The sequence below is a fragment of the Sciurus carolinensis genome, chromosome 12, assembly GCF_902686445.1.
Source record: "Sciurus carolinensis chromosome 12, mSciCar1.2, whole genome shotgun sequence".
NCBI lineage: Eukaryota > Metazoa > Chordata > Mammalia > Rodentia > Sciuridae > Sciurus > Sciurus carolinensis.
Genome location: NC_062224.1, coordinates 110,052,816 through 110,073,053, shown reverse-complemented (window position 1 = coordinate 110,073,053; position 20,238 = coordinate 110,052,816). Strand labels below are relative to the sequence as shown.

The following is a 20,238-nucleotide window of genomic DNA, read 5'->3' as shown; positions in this document are numbered from 1 at the left end:
TAATATATATTAAGTGCACACTGTCTTAAATGCTTCCTAAATTTTCTCATTTAACCCTCAAAATAAGGGTATCATAATCACCCTCATTTTATAGACAAGGAAACTGAGGCTTAATAAGTTTGAATAACCCTCATAAATGACAGAACTGTGATTTGAACCCAAGGATTGAAGAGTGATTTTTATTATAGATGCCATAAAATGTGTATTAATATAACCCTATTCTCAAGAGTTAGTGCATGATTCTTCTAAGATGTAGAATGAAACCTAACAAAAAGTCCCTGCAGTTTCACTCAGGGACAGGACTCAGACACAGATATGAATGTTTCACTAAGGTATAGCGTTTGTTATCATTAGTGGCATATTATGGGGATGGAACAGTCTCCCTTAATCTTTAGCATATGTCATTAAATTTTTTATTGCATCATTGAGTTAAGAATTCACAGGAATTATTTACTTCATTTCAAATATGTTTTGGAAGAGGTCATTTAAAATCAGGGTTTGGTTAAACAATTTTGAGGACAAAATTAGAGAAGCACTGACATCTTTTGTAATATTCTTATGTTCTTGAAAATCAATGTAAAGCCTCCATCTTTATTTCTAAGAGAGCTAAAACTTTTCTCTTGGCAGGTGATTAGACAGGGGCTAGAATATTATAAATCTGGAGTGAACAAGTTATATCACTGCAATGCTAGAGAGCTTTTGATATAACCTCTAGAAAGAGAAGTTTTAAAGTCTGCACCATAAGGAATAAGTGCTATGCTAACATACCCTAGAAATCAAGATATCATGATATCATGATGTCAGCAATCAGCTACAGCTATCGAATGTAGATGTTACTTGGTTATAGTAGACCCTTCCAGATACTTTCCCATTTAGCTCAGTAAATCTGTTTCCCTCATAAAGCAGCATAGTTCACTTCCAAAGAATATTTTATACTTTTACAAAAGTGGCATTGTTTTCATTGACTTTTTAAATATTTGATGCTTATTTGCACTTATTATCAGTTAATAATATTACCAACATTTTTTAATGTTAAAGCTAGGTGAAAGTTGTAGGTAAAATATTTTGGGTTGTCATTGGAGATAGATGGTCGTTTGCTTTACTTCAAAGACTTAGGCTCAGATATTGATCTCATTAGGTCCATGTTTTTTTAACCTAAACCATGATTGTGCAGTCAGATTACTGGGAGAAGCTAAAAATGAGCACTCAAACAAAAAACACATTAAACAACCAAACCAAAAAAACCATGCTGAGACATAGATTTTGGTTATCTGAGATTTTGATTTCACTGATTTAGTCTGAGACCCTGGCAAGAATATTTTAAAAGAGAACTATCTGTATACTTTGTACTCATCCTGTTGTGGGCGTTAAATCACTGTTTTGTGCCCCATGTGAAAAAGACTCCTCTAGGAGTGAACGGGGCCACCTGGAGTTGGCTCTTGGTTGTATAGACAAGCAACTGCAGTCATCACTGGCACAGGAGGACAGTGTGACTGACACAGGGACATACAGTGTGACAGTGGCCTTTTACGCATGCCTCTGCAGTTCAGTGTACAAATGCCTGCCTTGATAGTCACTCTCTATTTAAAATAGGTCAGATGTAAGTAACAGCAAGACCAGAAAAAAAGAAAAATCTGTATCTTAAAGTAAGCAAAGATTCAGAAAATCCCAAGAGATTCCTCTTGGGAGCTGTGAATGACATTCAAATTTGCTTGGGGTTTTACTACTAAGCAAGTAGAATAGTCAGGTATAGCTAAAGGGTGTTTGCATCATTGCTGATTATGAAAGAGTTACAGCAGGCTTATCTCTTTGAAACAGGAAAATACAATTATAGAAAGAAATGCCTTATTAAATATTATTAGAATGAAGACTCCATGGTATACCTATTGAATTTCTCTCTAACATGACTGACATATATTGTTGTGTTTAGGTTCTTTATATTTTAATTAATCTTCAGTGATGTAAAAATCACTGGGCTTCAACAACATTTTGATTTCAAACCCATTTATGAGACTCAGATGCCATGTGGCTTTAGGCTCTGGGCACCATTGTGTATGCTTTATTGTGGTGAATATCAAAACAGCAGTTAATTATAGTAGTACCATTTCTGTTCTTTGCCTCATTATCTCTGTCTTGCACTATTATTTTCTGTTGCTGCTGGCTATACAGCATCAGGCCTGGCACCAGTCAAGTGTGAACACAATGCCAGCACTGCATTCAGCTCAAGAATAGAAAGGCAGATGGGAGATTTTGCTATTTATAGTTGTAGCCAATCTGCCTGAGGTGAGCCCTGCTGAAATGGTTCTTATCAAGAATGTTTTCATTTATTAAAGGGATAAGTAAATGAAAGGCAAATAAAAAGCCTTGGTCCTCAGGATTCTGAGAGCGAAACTCTTGCTATAAATTGCAAAGCAATTTCAGGTATTGATTAGACATTTATGAACTGGAAAATTATATATTTTTCTCCCTTTTCTCAAAATGAAGACTTCAGGCCAGCAGCACCGTCATGGCAGAATGTGAGGAATTTGTTATTGAGCTGAGTTGTACTGCCATAACAACCCAGAGAGTGAATTTTAATTATTAGGAATAAAATGGGTTTATGATAACTAATTATTTAACAGCATCAGTTACATAATTTAAACTGAATAATTTTTACTGTCATATCATTTCTTGACTGCCCTTTGAAAGAACACAAATTACTGCTTCATATTTGATTATTTGTTGTTCAAAACTGATAAATATACTATCATATGTTGACATAAAACTTTGTGTTCTAAATTAAACTTATTTAGGCTTCTGTATCCTTTAGCTATCTGATTTTTTAAAACGTTTTAGTCTCAAGAACAAAATGACTTACAAAAACATAGTGGTTGGAGCTGGGGTTGTGGCTCAGTGGTGGAGTGCTTGCTGAGCATGTGTGAGGCACTGGGTTTGATCCTCAGCACCGCATATAAATAAATGAGTAAAATAAAGGTACATCAACATCTTAAAAAATGTTTTTTAAAAAATTGATGGTCCAGATAATCTGACATAAAGCAGTGAGTTATGATTGTAGCCAATAAAAAGCATGTTCCCCAGAAAATAAATTTATATCATAGGCTGAAGAAATTAATTTGATTCAAACATATTAATAAAAGAAAAATATTTTGATTGGATGTATTGGAATTCATCAGATTACTTAGTCATATTCTAAATTATGCTACAACATCTGCTCATTTTAAATCATGGTAAAATATCTGTCATATGAGTTTATTGGTTTTATTTAAGGGAAGTAATCAGTTGATTTGAATTTTTCAACTTCTTTATGGCTTGTACATTGATATATTTTGTTTATGGAAGTCTAGATTTGGAAGAGGACAGCTACAATCTAAATTTAGAAATTAGACTTCTTGCTTTATGAACTTTATGTTCATTTTTGAAATATAGCCAACAAGTAATAAGGACTTCTTATTATACACATGCAGATGTCTCATATCATCTGAAAGCTCCTCTACAAGGAATGCATTTTTAAATAAATAAATTCACTAAAGCAAAGAAAATGGGAGAGTGGATAAGTAATAAAATTTGAAGTTAGAGGGCAGATGGATGAGTGCCAACTGTCTCAGACCTGAGGCAGTTCTTTTATAGGTTCCCAGGGGGGAGAACTGACAAAAACTGGATTTATATAACACCATCCCATAATGCTCAGAGATTAGAAACACTGGCAACCTCTGGAAGAGGAGTTGAAATGGGGTTATAAACAGGAAAATTAATATTTAAAATTAATATTTAAGTGGGGATGTTCCAGTATCCTGCCCTCTTCGCCGCACAGTTGGACGGCAGGTCCTCTCCTATTTGGCAGAAGACTAAGGGCAGTTATATACTTCATGGAAGATAAAATAAGGTTGCCAGTACAGTGGAGACCACAAAACAATAGAAGGCAGAAGGGCAGGTGTATACTAGATTGAAATCAGAGATGGTAAATGAAATTTTGAATATTAACACTTCTGGTCTTCTGATAGCCCTCAGCATGTTGATGCTCAAGTATATCATTGAGGCAAGAGATTTGAAGAGTTTTCTCTAGCAAATCTAAGAAATCCAAGAAAGACTTACAGATTTTTTAATGTTCCCCAAGGAAATGGCTTTCAGATCATCCTTTAGTGACAGTGTCCTGGTCAGTAATCTCCATCCATTCTACTGATCTTCCACTTAGATTTTTGGTGCCCTACTCTTAAATATGAGCAGACAGCCAAATATCATTAGTCATTGTATAAAAGCATTTGGCATTAAAAAAAAAAGACCAAATAAACCGATAAAAGCAACATGAATGACACAGAGACTATACAAGGAGAAGGAAGAAAAAAAAACACACACACAAAAAGAAACTATGTTAAAACTAATATCTTGAAAGATAATAGAAAATTAAACAAAACCAAGATTTTATACATACATTCATATGTTCATACAAATAGAAATATCCTGAGAATTAAAATCAGCTTGTGGAAAATTTTAAAACCCATCACAAATTTTAAGAAATAATTTCATAAATTATTAGAAAATGGAGTTGGAGAGGTCTTTAAGAAAATAAACAAAAATCCAAAGAAATAGAAAATAGGATAGAACATAAAATTAGAAAACATAGCCATGAAGAAAAAATCTTTCTAAGCACAACAACATGGGTGAATCTGAAAACACAATTATTGAGTGAAAGAAACTTCACAAAGGAGTATGTAATTCATGATTCAATTTATATGAAGTTCAAGAACAGAAAAAAAATGGTCATGAGTATTAATAATGACTGTTCTATGGGGTGGGTTTTATACAGGAAAGCATATTAGTATGGGGGTGGTTCCTTATGTGTAAACACATGTAAAAATTATTTGTTCTATATACCCAAGTTTTATGTACTTGTGTAAATTGTTAACTAAATTCAAATAATATAGAAAAGAGAAAAAAATCAGAGAATCAGTCCATGAAGCCCAGTACTTGAACAGTAAGAGTTCCAAAGTGAGATAGAAAGAGAAAAGAGGGAGGGAAATAAAGGAAATACAGCAAGGATGTTTTCTGGTACTGAGGACATATGTTTCTAGAATGAAAGGGGACACTAAATATTCAGGATATTGGATTAAAATAGAGAGATATCAACATACATTGTGTAATCATGGAATCCTAGAAACAAAACACCCTCCAGCTTCCAGAGAGAAAATATAGGTTTTACTGTTCTCAGTAGTAAAACTGCAAACTAGGAAACAATGAAACGATGCCTTCAACTATCTGAGAGAAAATTATTTCCAACCTAGAATTCTATACCCAGCAAAATTACCAATTATGAATATAAATGAAAGACATTTTTAGGCAAGTAGGTTTCTCTTCATCCTTTATTGAAAAGGTACTGTACTTATGTTTACCACCAAAAACGAGAGAGAAGAAGAGAGAAGATACAAGACGTAGGAATCAGAAAATCTACCTTGAGAGAAAGGCAAAGGGAACACTCGGGATGAGGGGGAGGAAAACCCCAGCCTGAAGCCACACGGGCTGATTGAGCACCCAGGTCAGAACAGAGTCAGAGGTATTTGAAGAGAGTTTTTTCAAGAAGGTGAAATTTATATATATATATATATATATATATATATATATATATATATATATATATATAGCAAATCATATATATATCAATTTATATATATCATATATATATTCATTGATATATATATCTATATATAGAGAGAGAGGGATTAATATTTATATGTTATTTATAAGGAGTTAGATCTTAATATACAAGTAATATTTTCACCATCAAGAGAACTTTGACAACAGAACAAGAGCAGGAAAGCGGGAACACAGGATGTTCAGAAAGTTGAGAAGAGCCCTCATGCACCAGGGTAGTCATCTGTAGAACTTTTCTGATGGGTGGAAGAGTAAGTGTTTCATTCTTTGTGGGTGACACTATCTCTGTTGCAACTCAGAAGCAGCCTTAGGCAGTTATCATCAGTGAATGAGTGTGAATGAGTGTGGCTGTACTTCATTAGAACTTACTTGTGGACACTGATATTTGAATTTCACATAATTTTCTAATATCACAAAATATTCTGTTTGACTTTTTAATATAGGAGGTGTATGTGAGTAAAATTGGAATGTATTGCCCATGATATATGTTTATATATTATATTATTTATATATATGTATACATGTATGTATGTATATATACAAATATATATAAAGCATGTACATGTATACATGTTTTTTAAAAAATCCATATGCCCAAATTATAATTCTATTTCTTTCTGGTTTTATAATTTTTGAAAGTTGTCTCTTGGTGCGCTGCAAATCATCATTTCATATGCCTGTTCTGGATCCCACTTATCCTTTACTAGAACTCAGTTAGTTTCCCAACCTTGTGTGTGGTGGGGGGAAGGTGCTAGTGTATGCTAACTGTGAATTTTATGCCATGATGATGTTTTTAAGTGTTTCTATTTATGGTATCAGAAATAAACAAGAATTAATTGATTATTTAAATATTTCAAAGCAAACTTTTTTGATTTCATAGAGTCATTTGGGGATGCAAGGAAATAATTAACCACTAGCAGGTATGAGTAGCAAACTGAAGGTTTATATTATGATCCTATGCACATCTCAATAAAACAAAAGTTAGAAAGTGAAATTAAAGTAAGCAATATAACAAATAACTTCCATAACTTTGCAGTACCTATCAGAATTATATTTGAGACTTTTAACTAGAATCAACAACAACTACAGTGTTATGAAGAAAATAAATACGTATTAATATAATCAGGAGGGAGAATGTCAAAATGCCTACCCCTGTGATAATGTGGAAACAGACAAAGCACTGGTCATGGTGCTATTGTTCTGTTAGGTATTTGGTACTGAAGGTAGATCATTTTGAGGACGGTAGTAATTACTAGCACCTTTTATTTTTTTGTTTTTGTTTTTTTTTGTCTTTTACCCACTTAAATGGAAGTGCAGTTTTTTATTTGTAATGTCATTTTAAATGTGTGTTTGTTTTTTCTCCATAGAGCTTTTATTTTTTTCCTTTTTCCTTAGATATAAACACAACAATATTCATAACTGAATTCCCTCAATGATTGGATCATTTAAAATACTTAAAGAGCAATAGACAAACACAAAGAAGTGGATATACATTCTGCCTATATAGGATTCAGTTGTATAGTCAGTTTTGTTAGTCTACTTGGATGTGCGTATGTGAAAGAAAATGAGATGAAAGTTTTAAGATATCTTAATGAAATACCTTGTTTTTAGGAAATTATGACTTGTATTAGTTTTGTTGCTTGAATGGTCTTATGATTTCAGGTGTTGAAGCTTATGTGATTATGTCTTACACAAACTTGTACATAGTTGTCACTTTCTTTTTGGACTTTCAGACTTTGAAAGTGCCACTTTGCTGATGAGACTGCATGGTATTCACTCCAAAATGCCCTACGTTTTGGCAATCAGTATCATTCTAGTTCACTAAACCTTGGCTATTCTAAATTACTCTTCATGTTTCTTGTCATAGGATACAGTGCTTGCCACCTTTTTGCTTCATTATACTTGTCAAATTAAAATAAATATAGTCAACATAATTAATTTCCCTTTTAATAGAGTTCTAGATTTCTTAGGAAGATATCCATTTATTTATTTATTTTTAAAAATAAAGTCTTTCTGAATGTGGGGATCTGGGATGGTCCGGAAGGCCTGGCTTTGCAGGTCTGGAGAGCAGACTTTCTGAGAACTGTATGCCCTGCCCATCGTAAGGACTGGCTGAGCAGTGATGATGGCAGCCAGGCAGGAGCCGCGCAGTGTCCAGCAGGAGTGGTTAACCACGAGGTGTAGCTTCCGCCTGATTGCTGGGAAGATGCTGGAAGGTGCAGTTGGTGTCTGGTGTTCAGAATCCTTTAGGAAGAAGCCAAGTGTCCGTCAGTGGGAGCGTCGTGGCTCTTCCATGCACAGTCCCCATTTCCCAATGCCATGAACCCTTCTCCTCCCTCAAACGCATGTTTGCATAGATGAGGGAAAGTCACTTTATAGTTAATTCCTAAAAGTGATTAATTCCAAAGGGAAAAAAGATTAATGATTAATTCCAAAGCAAAACAAAAAACAAAAAACAAAAAACTCTATGGTTATGAAAATGCACTGACAGAAGCTTTCATCTTTCAGAGTTGCTTCTCAGAAAAGAAGAAAACTTACTTTTTTTCCCTGAGAATAGTGCCTGCACATAGTAGACACTTGGTAACACTTATTAAAGGGGTGTTATAGTCTCACGTTAGTGGAATTCATAAATGCTCTAGTAATGTGTGTTTTCTCTTGGAAATCTCATCCTTATTTTTCCTCAAGTTTTTGTCATAATGTTTTCCCCTTTTCAAAGTATACTTTCATCAGTCTTTAATTATTGATGAGGTCTGAAATTTGGAGAATTTATTCACAAAGACTAATTCCAGTATCAGCAAAAAAATATACTCTGGACATTTAATATTTGAGAATGAAGGGGACAGAAAACATTTCTCTTTCATGTGGGAAGAATTATACTGTTTTTTTTTTTCTTTTAAAAAATAGATTTTCATCAAATTAAGCAGAAGTAGGGTTAACAAATAGAACTTTTAGATCAAACTGATAATTGCTTTTAAGTAATAGCCTGTCATTTAACACAGGAGAAAACCTTGTTTTGGAAAAGAGTGTACATTATGTCAAAATAAAAATTAAAATGTTTCATAGTCACTTAATATAAATATTTTTTTAATACTTATTAAGAGAAATATTGTGGTTTCTTTTCAGCAGAAGAGTCTGCATTATTGTCTAATGTGGATTCAACTTAGATCTTTTAAGTATTTTTTTCCTTTAACTAAATGACATATTTAGATATTGCATGTTTATTTTACATTTTAGAACTTTTTTTTTTGGAAATGTAGGGTGAAAATTGTTCTAAAACCAAGGAGATTTTTAAATTGCAGAGGATATGTGGATATTAAGAATTTATGTTGTTACTTCTGAAGCTGATTCTTTATCTTACAGGGCCAACAATCTTAGCTGTTTTTGGTTTTTTGTAGTGAGTTGCCTTTCCAGTCTCCCTCACCAAACCATAGATAATTTCATAAATGTCTCTCCAACTGAACTTTTGTATTTTGCCAGTTTTTCTATGACAAGATGAAGTTTTAATTAAAAATAGACTCTAAGCTTATATGTGGGTGGCATTGAATGAGTTGCTGTGACAGTTCGTATTACGAGGTTGAACCAAGTACAAAGTATCTTCACAAAATGTGTGAAGTAGAAAACCAGCGATGCCCTTCTTTAACCCAGACTGGGTACGAAGGACCCAGTCCTCTTCCCAGCGGACAGAAGTCCCACTGGTGGAGTTGGTGGAGGCACGGACTTGAGTCCCCAGCACTCGGGGTCCTCCTTCGTAAGGAGGACCTTTCTGTCCTGTTTGTGGTCATGGGCAGAAGGTCTGAGGGAACCTGAGTCTCATCTCCCTAGTCCTCTGCAGTCAGTCCTTAGAAAAGGAGCTTCGTAAATGCTGCACCTCATGGTCTGGCTCTTGCACCTCCTGCTGTGAAAGAGAATTTAGGAGTTCCCTTCCTTTATGGAGTTGTCTGTAGTGGATTCTACTTTGTTCTACACTCTTTATTTTTATTTTTATTTTTTTTTAGCAAATACCCAATTGATATTTATTAATGAAAAGTTTATTTTCCTCAAGGGCTGGAAAGACATTAGGAACCTACAGAAATAATGATGGAAATGAAAACAAATTTGGGCTTAGACCAGGGTTAGTGTCACTTTGGGGTCTAATTTTTGAAAACATGCAGCAACTAAAAAATTCAGAGATTAAAGTGATTATACAACCTCTTTTCTCTATTGCCTTCTGTACTCTGTTCTTAGAAGAGACCTTGTCTCACTTTACATATTTAAGAAAATATATGGAATACATTTAGAAAGATTTCCAACTAAGAAAAATAAAACTTTATTTTAGAACCTTTTTGTTTTGGAAATGTAGGGTGAAAATTGTTCTAAAACCTAGGAGATAAAATTAATAAAATGAATAAAACTTTATTTTTTTAGTTGTTCTACACTCTTTATTTCTCAAAGAAAGTTTGGAGTGTGGTGAAGTGTTGGAGTGTTAAAAAGTTTGGAAAGCAATTTTAATATTCTATTATTAATATACTGTTTGTACATCAACCTTCAACAATTGAGCAGGAAGGCAAATAGGAAGGAAACTTGGCCAGTTTAGTTTTTAAATTTTTTGATTTTTGAATATTTTAAAAATTATACATATTTATGGGATATCATTTGACATTTTGATATATGTGTGCATTTAGTAATGTTCAAATCAGGATAAACATATCTACCTCCTCAGTCAGTTGTCACTTTATGGGGAAAACATTCAAATCCTTTCTTCCAGTTAAAAAAAAATACATGTAATACACTATCACCATGTATAGTTAACCCATTGTGTAACAGAACTCTGAATTTCTTTCTCCCATCTAACTATAACTGTGTACCCATTGATCAACCCCACTCCATCCCTCCAACCCCACCACCCTGCCCTCCCCAACCTCTGGTCAGCTCCTTTCTACTCCCAACTTCTATAAAGTCAGCTTTTCAGATTTCCTGTGAGTGAGACCATGCAGTACTTGTCTTTCTGTGCCTGACTTGTTTCACTTAACACAGTGACTTCCAGTTCCATCCATGTACTTGCAAGTGACAGGATGCCATCCTTTTATTTATGGTGGAACAGTATTCCATTATTAAGTCATCAGTTGGTGGACACTTAGGTTGTTTCCATTTCTTGGCTCTTGTGAGTAGTCCTGCAGTAAACATGGATGTGTAGATTTCTCTCAAAATACTGATTTCATTTCCTTTGAATATATACCCAGTTAGTGTGATTGCTAGATCGCATGGCAGTTCTAGTTTTAATTTTCAGGGAACTTCCATACTGTTTCCCACAATGGCTGTTCTAATTTACTTTCTAACCTACAGTGTACAAAGATTCCCTTGTTCTCCACATCCTTGTCAGCAGCTCTATTTTTATTTGGAGGTTGATAATAAAATTCATTTGGATAATAATTCAGATATTAGAGAAAGCATGTAGATATTGAGTTTTCACATGTCTAGGAAGAGCTGTGGGTGAACTAACTGGCAAGGTGTTATTCTCTTGCTGACAATGTGTTGATGATTCAGAATGAAAATACACAGAACCAGAGTTGGAGAGCCACAGGTTTCACATAGTAAACAAAAATATTTATTTTTTCCTAAATTACAGGAAAGCTTCTTGATTCTTCATGGGGAAGTAGGTTTATCATTTTCTCTAATCAAACATGCTTTTGTATATATTCTGCTCTGCTTATAGCCTATATTTTAATTTCATGTCAATCATTGTGAACATTCTCCCATGTTTCCAAATAATTTTTTTTCTTTTTCTTTTTGGGTACCAAATGTCTTTATTTGAAGGAATGAATGGTACAAATTAAAGAACGTAAGTGTATGTTTTGGTAGAACTTAAAGAAAAGGTGAAGGTAGCCCCAAGACGCATGCACTGCCTTGGTGACCAGGGAGGTCACATGGCTATGGGGAAGTCAGCCCAAGGTTCAACTCTCCTTATCATTGCCTCCAGGGTGCGCTTGTCAAAGAGATGCTCTGCCATGGGGCTCCCATCTTGTGCAAATTGGTTACGTGGTCACCCAGTTCTTTGGTGGATTGCACCTGCTCTTTCAGGTAGTGAGTCTCAATGAAGTCACCCACGTGGGGGGTCATTTTTGTCAGCGGCCAGTTTGTGCAGTTCCAGAAGTGACTGACTGATGCTTTTCTCCAAGTGCAAAGCGCATTCCACTGCATGGCGCCCACTCTCCCAGGCGTCAGGGTCTGGTTTCTTGATATCCCGAAGGAAGATCCGGCCACCTCGTTGGTTCTGCAGCTTCGTCAGTGTCTTACCACGTTCCCGCTCCTCATGAGACTGAAGTACTTGGCAAAGTTTTTCAAAGCCGCATCATCGCTGTCCAAGTAGTAAGACATGGACAGCTGGACATGGGAAGCGGAGAGCTCCAGGTGGACCTGGTGGTTGACCGCAGCCTCTGGGGCTTGGTGGTAGTTCTTGCGCACCTGGGAGGGGGACGCGGTCCTCATGGCAGGCGGCTGCGCGGCACGCTGGAGCAGTGGCAGCCTCGGGTGGTCTGAGGGCGCCCTGAGGAGCTGGCACAGGTCTGCGGACTCCCAGTGGCCGCCGGGGTTGGGTCCAGCACCGGGTTCCGTCCAACCGCGGCGACTCTAGGCGAAGAACGTCTACCAAATAATTTTTGACAACATAATGACTTATAATATTTTATTGTATGACTGTATGTATGTAGACATTTTCCTATTGCTGTTTTTGCCGATAGAATTTTTAACATGCTACCATTAAGTATACAAAGAATCATTTTTGCTTTTTAAAGTACAGTATTCTGAATTTTTACAGTGCAGTACATAGAAAATGTTTTTGTTTTCTTCTCATTTTAATTACTGTGTGCTGGGAAAGAAGTACGTCTAGTATCACATATTATTTATTCCAGTTATTAAATTTCTAAAACCAGCTGAAAATTTGTTGTTTTTGTTGTTTTACAATACTGGAGATTGAATTTAGGGCTTTGCATGTGCTAGGCAAGTACTGAGCCACATCCCTAGGCCTAAGCTAGATTTTTGGTACTGAGGATTGAACCCAGGGGCACTTAACCATTGGATTATATCCCTAGCCCCTTTTTATTTTTATTTTTTTATTTTGAGACAGGGTCTCACTAAGTTTCTTAGGGTTTTGCTAAATTGCTGAGACTGGCTTTGAACTTGCAATTCTCCTGTCTCAGCCTCCTGCTGCTGAGATCACAGGTGTGCCTCACCACACCTGGCTAAAGTCAGATTTCTTGATTAGGGTAATAGGATAATGTTACACATATACTTAGATGCTTAGTTTTTATTTATTTATTTTTACAAAGTTATTTGTAATTTTGACTGTTTACTCTTATCATTTGCCATATCACGTAGAGTAGGTCTGTTAATTTTTAATTATTGTTTTATTCATTTTTGGTGCATTATAATTACATAATAGTGGGATTCATTATGCCATATTTATACCTGCACATAATTTGATGAGTCTTCTTTTCCAGAACCTTCCCTTTTCCTCCCCTCCTGCTTTATTACTCTACTGCTTTATTACTCTACTGATCTCCCTTCTATTATTATTATCATCATTTTAATTAGTATAATTATATCTGTAAGTGGGACTCGTGGGATATTTGTACATGGACATAGCATAATTTGTCTGATTTCATTCTCCAGTACTTCTTATGCACACTTGGGCCCTTCCCCTTTGATCCCCTTCCCTTACTCTATTGGTCTCCCTTCTATTTCCATGAGATCCCCTTTTAAAATCTCCCCCATTTCTTTCTCTAGCTGCCATTTATGAAAGACCTTTGACCTTCGACTTCCTGAGTCTGGCTTATTTCACTTAGCATGTTCTCTAATTCAGTCCACTTATCAGCAAACGACAATTCATTCTTCTTTATGGCTAAGTAGAATATCTCCATTGGGTGTATATACCACATTTTCTTTATTCCTTCCTCTGTTCATGGCCACCTAGACTGGTTCCATATCTTGACTATTGTGAATTGTGCTCCTATAAATATTGGAATGCATGTATCACTATAGTATGCTCAGCATCCTTAGCAATCAAGGAGATGCAAATCAGAACTACACTGATATTTCATCTCACTCCAGTCAGAATGGCAGTCATCAAATTATAAATAAAAGTAATTGCTTGTGAGGATGTGGGGGAGAAAGTTACACTTACACATTGTTGGTGGGACTGCAAATTGGTAAGCACTCTGGAAAGCAGTGTGGAGATACCTCAAAACATTAGGAATGGACCCACCATATGACCCAGCTATCCCACTGCTTGGTATTCATCCAAAATAATAGGTCTCCTTCTTACTTGCTCCTTTTATTGATACTGTAAGCTCCATGAAGGAAAGGTCTGGGCATCCATTTATGCCTCATAGTCAGAAAGTAGCTGTTTAGTACATTTTTAACTTTTTAAATGATCCAAGAAAGAAAGTATAGAAAATGGGAAGAAAGAAGATTATTTCTTAGTGTTCTCATTCTCAGAATCTTTAATCATAAAATTTAACTTGAAGTGTCACATTTTCCGTCTTCCCATTTATAATTTTAATTAAAGCTTAGAATCCTATCTTAAATATTTATAATTTATTGTTTAGGTATAGTTTTTTTTTATTTTAATTAAAGCTTAGAATCCTATCTTAAATATTTATAATTTATTGTTTAGGTATATATATATATATATTTTTTTTTTTGCTGGGGATCAAACCCAGTTTTTAGGTATAGTTTTGAACAGTGTTTTTGTTTTGATAAATATTTTATGAAAAAAAATGCAGTTTTATATGACTATTGTGATTCTAAGCAGGGATTTTGGATATTAGCATCTTAGGGATACTGATATAGTAGACTTATAAGTGATTTTTTTCCCTCTAAGAAATGTTACTTTGAAATCAGTAAGTCTGGTCTAAATACTTTAAACCTAAGCACATGAAGATGAACTTCATATTCACCTTCAGATAGACGGGAACTCTACAGTCACTAGCTCCAGAGTGAGTCCCATCAGCAAGGCAGGGGTTGCCTTTGGGTGCTCCGTTCCCTGGCACTGGGTACCTTCCCTCCTCTTGTGCTTTGGCACAGGTCACCACAGCAGTGCACGTGCTACTCAGCCCTGTTCTCCAGCCAGAGGTGCCAAACTCAAGCAAGAAGCTGCTGCTGAGCATCTTAAATGTTAGCTCCTAGTCTGGCGGTAGCCCATCACCATAGCTTTGGGCACATTCTCACTTTTGACCTGATCAAATCTTTGATAAAGTGGTGATAAAGGAGTGGGGTTAACATGTAAATTCTTTCCCTCAGTGAAAGGGGAAATATGAAAAATTATGATGCCATTTCATCTGTTTGCTGCTATCATTATTGTCAATAGACTTTTTTTATAAAATTATTTTTTAATTTTTTTACAGGCTGCATTTTGATTCGTTGTACACAAATTGGGTACATCATTTCGGTTCTGTGATTGTACACAATGTAGGTTCATACCATTCGTGTAATCATACATGTATATAGGGTAATGATGTCTGTCTCATTCCACCATTTTTCATACCCCCTTCCCTCTCATTTCGTTCTACATAATCTAAAGTTCCTCCATTCTTCTCTCACTCCCCCCCCATTATATCTCATTCTCCACTTATCAGGGAAAACATTCGGCCTTTGTATTTTTGGGATTGGCTTTTTTCACTTAGCATGATATTCTCCAGTTCCATACATTTATCTGCAAATGCCATAATATTCTTCTTCTTTTTTTAAATTTATTTTTATTGTAAACAAATGGGGTACATTTGTTTCTCTGTTTGTACATGAAGTAGAAGTATACCATTTGTGTAATCATACATTTACATAGGGTAATAGTTTTTGACTCATTTTGTTATTTTTTCCCTATCCCCACCCCTCCCACCCCTCTTTTCCCTCTATACAGTCCCTCCTTCCTTCATTCTTGCCCCCTTCCCCACCCCCCATTATGTGTCATCATCTGCTTATCAGTAAGATCATTCGTCCTTTGGTTTTTTGAGATTGGCTTATCTCACTTAGCATGATATTCTCCAATTTCATCCATTTGCCTGCAAATGCCATAATTTTATTCTTCTTTATGGCTAAACAACATTCCATTGTGTGTATATACCACAGTTTCTTTATCCATTCATCTGTTGAAGGGCATCTAGGTTGGTTCCACAATCTAGCTATTGTGAATTGAGCTGCTATAAACATTGATGTGGCTGTGTTACTGTAGTATGCTGATTTACTGTAGTATAAACCGAGGAGTGAGATAACTGGGTCAAAAGATGGGTCCATTCTGAGGATTCTCCACACTGGTTTCCAGAGTGGCTGCACCAATTTGAAGCTCCACCAGCAATGTACAAGTATACCTTTTTCCCCACATCCATGCCAACATCTATTATTGTTTGTGTTCTTGATAATCGCCATTCTAATTGGAGTAAAATTTACATTTCTCTAATTACTAGAAATGTTGAACACTTTTTCATGTATTTATTAATTGCCTGCATGTCTTCTTCTGTAAAGTGTCTGCATGTTGGCTTAGGATCACTTCCTGAACAAGACTCCCAAAGCACAAGAAATCAAAGCAAGAGTCAATAAATGGGATGAACTCACACTAAAAAACTTTTTCTCAGCAAAGGATACAATCAAGAATGTGAAGAGAGAACCTACAGAGTGGGAGAAAATCTTTTCCACATGCACTTCAGATAGAGCACTTATCTCCAAAATTCATAAAGAACTTATAAAACTTTGCACCCAAAATACAAAGAACCCAATCAATAAATGGGCCAAGGAACTGGACAGACACTTTACAGAAGAAGACATACAGTCAGTAGACTTTTTTATTGAGTACTTACTCGGTACCAAAACAGTGCAGAGCACCAGGAATACAGTGTTGCCCAAGACAGTCCCTGAGATGGCATATGTTGGGGCAAGTGGTATGCAGACAGGAAACCAGGCTTGAGTTATAAAGGAATACATGCAGAGCCAGAAGTGTGCATTGTTCTGTGGGAGTTTATGTGACAGACACCTGGCCAGAGTGTTGGAGGAAGGATGAGGAGGGAAGGACTATTATCTGACATCTCTCCTGTTGCCCTTTTTCATGTTGTCTGTACTTGTCATGGTTTTTTTTCCCTTAATTTTAAAATTTACATTATTATACCCTTATATGGTTCTTCTCAAACATTTCCACCTTTGAACTCTGAACATCCAGGAAAGGAGAGAAAGAGATAGTCACTGAGTAGAGAGAGGTAGAGTGTGCTACCTTAGAACACAATCCTAATGATCTGCCATCATGTGAATTCTACATATTACCCCATATTGTTTGTGGTTATTGTAAAAAAGTGTGATCCTGATGCATGCATCATGACCTTTTAAGTACACAAAAAAGCTGTAATTTCCTCATTATACAGATCTCCTAGGAAAATTGACTTTCAAGGAAGTTCTTCCACCAATGCCTGGTGGTCCTTAGGCCTCGTGTCCTCCTGCACAGTGTGGTACAGTAAGTACTCACCCAGTTCAAGTTCACATTGTATTATGTAATTTCCTCAATTTCTTTGGTTTTAAAAGAAAACTCTAAAATCTTTAAATTGCCTGAAATACCCTTGCCCTCTGTCTTGAACCTCTTTTCATCTTCGACATTGCTGCCTTCCTTAAGTTTGCTCTTGTGTTAATGGTCTTGGAATTATTCTTTGGGCAGACAGTTTCTTTGCTTGTGATGGCATTTCCATTTATAATTCATGTGTCTCTACCTTTTCTTGTAAACATTATGGCTATTTCTAAGGTCCAAATCAAATGAAAGGCCCTTTGAAGCTTTTCTGTTTTTCAAGCTAAGAGTAATTTTTCTCTTTTGGTTTCTTTGTAAATCTCTTTTTTTTATTACTACTTACCTCATCCTATCCTATGGTTCCTCATACATCTTTTTCTTTTCTGCCAGAATATAAACTACTTAAGAATGATTTTTAAATGTTTTTTCAAACATGAAATTGACTGTTCTTTAATGTGTATAGTGGGTGCACCATAAATGTCTAGTGAATTGAATTTAAATGTTGAAGAATAATCTTGTAGATATACCTCTAATTTAGGGACATTTGTATTCTCTTCACAGTGTAAATTCTCTTCATTTACTCTTTGAATTTCATCCTGACATTTAATTTTTCTATAACTTAGCGTTTTTTTTAACCTACAAAGTGGGTGTTATGATATTTCACTCTGCATTATAAAATTGTTTTTTATTGAAGAGGTATTTCAGACTTCCTGGGAGGAAATGGTCAGATTTATAGAAAACATAGTAGGATTTAATGGGTCAATTTCCAAACTGATGTCACTAATGTTGACTTTAGAACTTATAGGAACGTTTTCTCAGGTTGAAAGTAATTGTGAGTAAGCGTGTTATATAGGATAAAGCCAGGTAACCTAAGATGCTGCTTCTGAACTCTTCTATGTGACATTAAGCTGTTCACCTTCTTAATTTATCCATTTGTAAAGTAATAGTTTCTGTTGATAAAGTGCCTACAGTGCTTAACGTTCCGTATACAAGGGTGTTTAAAACAGTCAGAAATAATGTACTAAATTTATTTTTATAGGACCTATCATATTATAGTCTTAAAGATAAATATAATAATCATCTTTATGATCTTCCCATGAAAGTTTAAAAATAAAATGCGCATTTTTCAGAACAGTTAAATTTCTGTTTTTATCTGCTTTCTGAGATGTGCTTTCTTCCCTTTCCATGTAAATTTGTAGATAGCTTTTGGACACCACCCATCTTCTAATTTGTCCTTGTCTGGGTCCTCCTATTATTTTACTTAAGGAATTCATCTTGGCTGGAAAGTGCAAACTACTACATAAGTTTCAAATTCTATCTCCTTATCACTTTCCTGATTTTTAACTTTAGCGTGTTTAATTTTAGCATTCAGTAACCACTTGGTGTTACTTCAGCTGCACGTGTTTTAATAACACTAAAAGTATACCCAATTTTTCATTTATTTACAAGCTTAGTTAGAAGTGCCAAAAAGTGTTTTAAAATAATTTATAACATTGATCTGAATTGAAAAAGAAAATCTCACACTACAAAAATTTCTTGCTGCTGTGCTTATCCATTAAGATTTAAAACTAGTGACTAAGGTCTAAGGCACTATAAGCAGATGTTATAAGCATGTTATGCTGTTTTGTTCATGTACCTGGACCCTCGTCCTTGAGTCCCACGTGAACCCAGAAGTGGAACACTGACGCCTGGGTTGCCGCCCTCGAGTCCCGGTGTTAGGCTGTGTCCAGGTTTCAGTAGGCAATAAGCCAAAGGCTTCTCCGCTGGCAGTTGGTGTAGCATTTCTTGGTGATCTGTATCCTACTCTTTCAAAAAATGTAACATTTTTTCAGTCTATTGGCAAAAGGAAATAGAAGAAGCAGGCTTATTTCCTCAGGGTGGTGTGTTATTTTGACTATTTTGATTTTCTTTATAATGAAAATTATGAAAAATAAGACTCAGCCCAAATTTCTGAGGAAAGTAGTTGCTGCAGGTTCTGGAAAATAAGGTAACACCAAAGGAGACTAACTTTTAAATGTTGAAATGTGATCTTATATGTGTACTCAGACATGGAATTCTGGTGAAGAGAAAAGCCACTTTGCTTCTGTGCAAGGTTGGTGACACACTCCAGGCTGAAGTTTAGAAGTATGTAGAGGTAAAGTGAAAACCTTAAGCTCAAAATCTCAAAAAATGTAACAAGTTGAAGAAGTAAAATGATTGAAAAGCCAAGCCAACTTGTTTCTGAATCCCTAAAACTAACAGTGATTCCAGAAGCTTGCAGTTTTTCCTATAAATAGTTCAGAGGGATTAACTTTATCATTAAATAGGAGTTGAGCACTTTTCTGGTCTAAAACCTTTGAGATTAAAACTAGCCAGAGGCTACGCTCTCTTTTAGTTTATAATCCCTTCTTTCCACCTCTTCCCACCTTAGTTTCTGGTAATATGTTTGTAATTATTGAGAGATCTCATTTTTGTATTTTTCCTGGATTAATATCATACTTAAATAGATTACCTACCTTTATACCCTTCCAGATCATTATTCCCCTCCATTTCTAAAACGTTATCATGTCTTTCCCTGATTTCAGAAACTGTCCATCATTCTTACTGTCTGAAGTCCAAAATCTTTATCAGGACATGCGTATTCCCTCATAACTAAAGTTGCCAGTCATCCTGAAATCAGTGATTTTGTTTTGCATCTTATATTGGCTTTGTTTTCAGTGAATTACAAAAATTATATTTTTCACTGAATTACCAAAATTCAGTTACTTGGAGCTATTTTTCCCCACAGCAGTTGATACTTAAATCACTCTTTAACAGTCATTGACAATCAATCATAACTCCTATCTCCATTTGTAAACCTGACAACAGTCCTTTATGGTCTCTTCTATAGGTTTTGTTTTGTTTTTATTGTTGGTTTTGGCAGAAAATCAAAAGAACTGAGAATTAAAAGTTAATTGTTATATTCAAGAAAGGGAAAGACTGTTGTTTGCCCAAAGTCCCTAGTCACAATAAATGCCCTTCAATAATTAGAAATAACTTTGGATTAGTATGCATGCTGTGAAAATCAGCCTGTCAGTGATAACTTCATCCCAGTGGCC

The 20,238-nt window shown here is 35.4% G+C and overlaps 1 protein-coding gene and 1 pseudogene across 5 annotated transcripts in view; one reads left to right on the top strand and one right to left on the bottom strand.

The window, feature by feature from the left end:
• Window positions 1-20,238, top strand: part of Rabgap1l (RAB GTPase activating protein 1 like) — a 663,388-nt gene that overhangs the window by 324,312 nt on the left and 318,838 nt on the right. The gene's annotated exons all lie outside the window — the stretch shown is intronic.
• On the bottom strand, window positions 11,546-12,139 carry LOC124961916 (ferritin heavy chain-like; annotated as a pseudogene).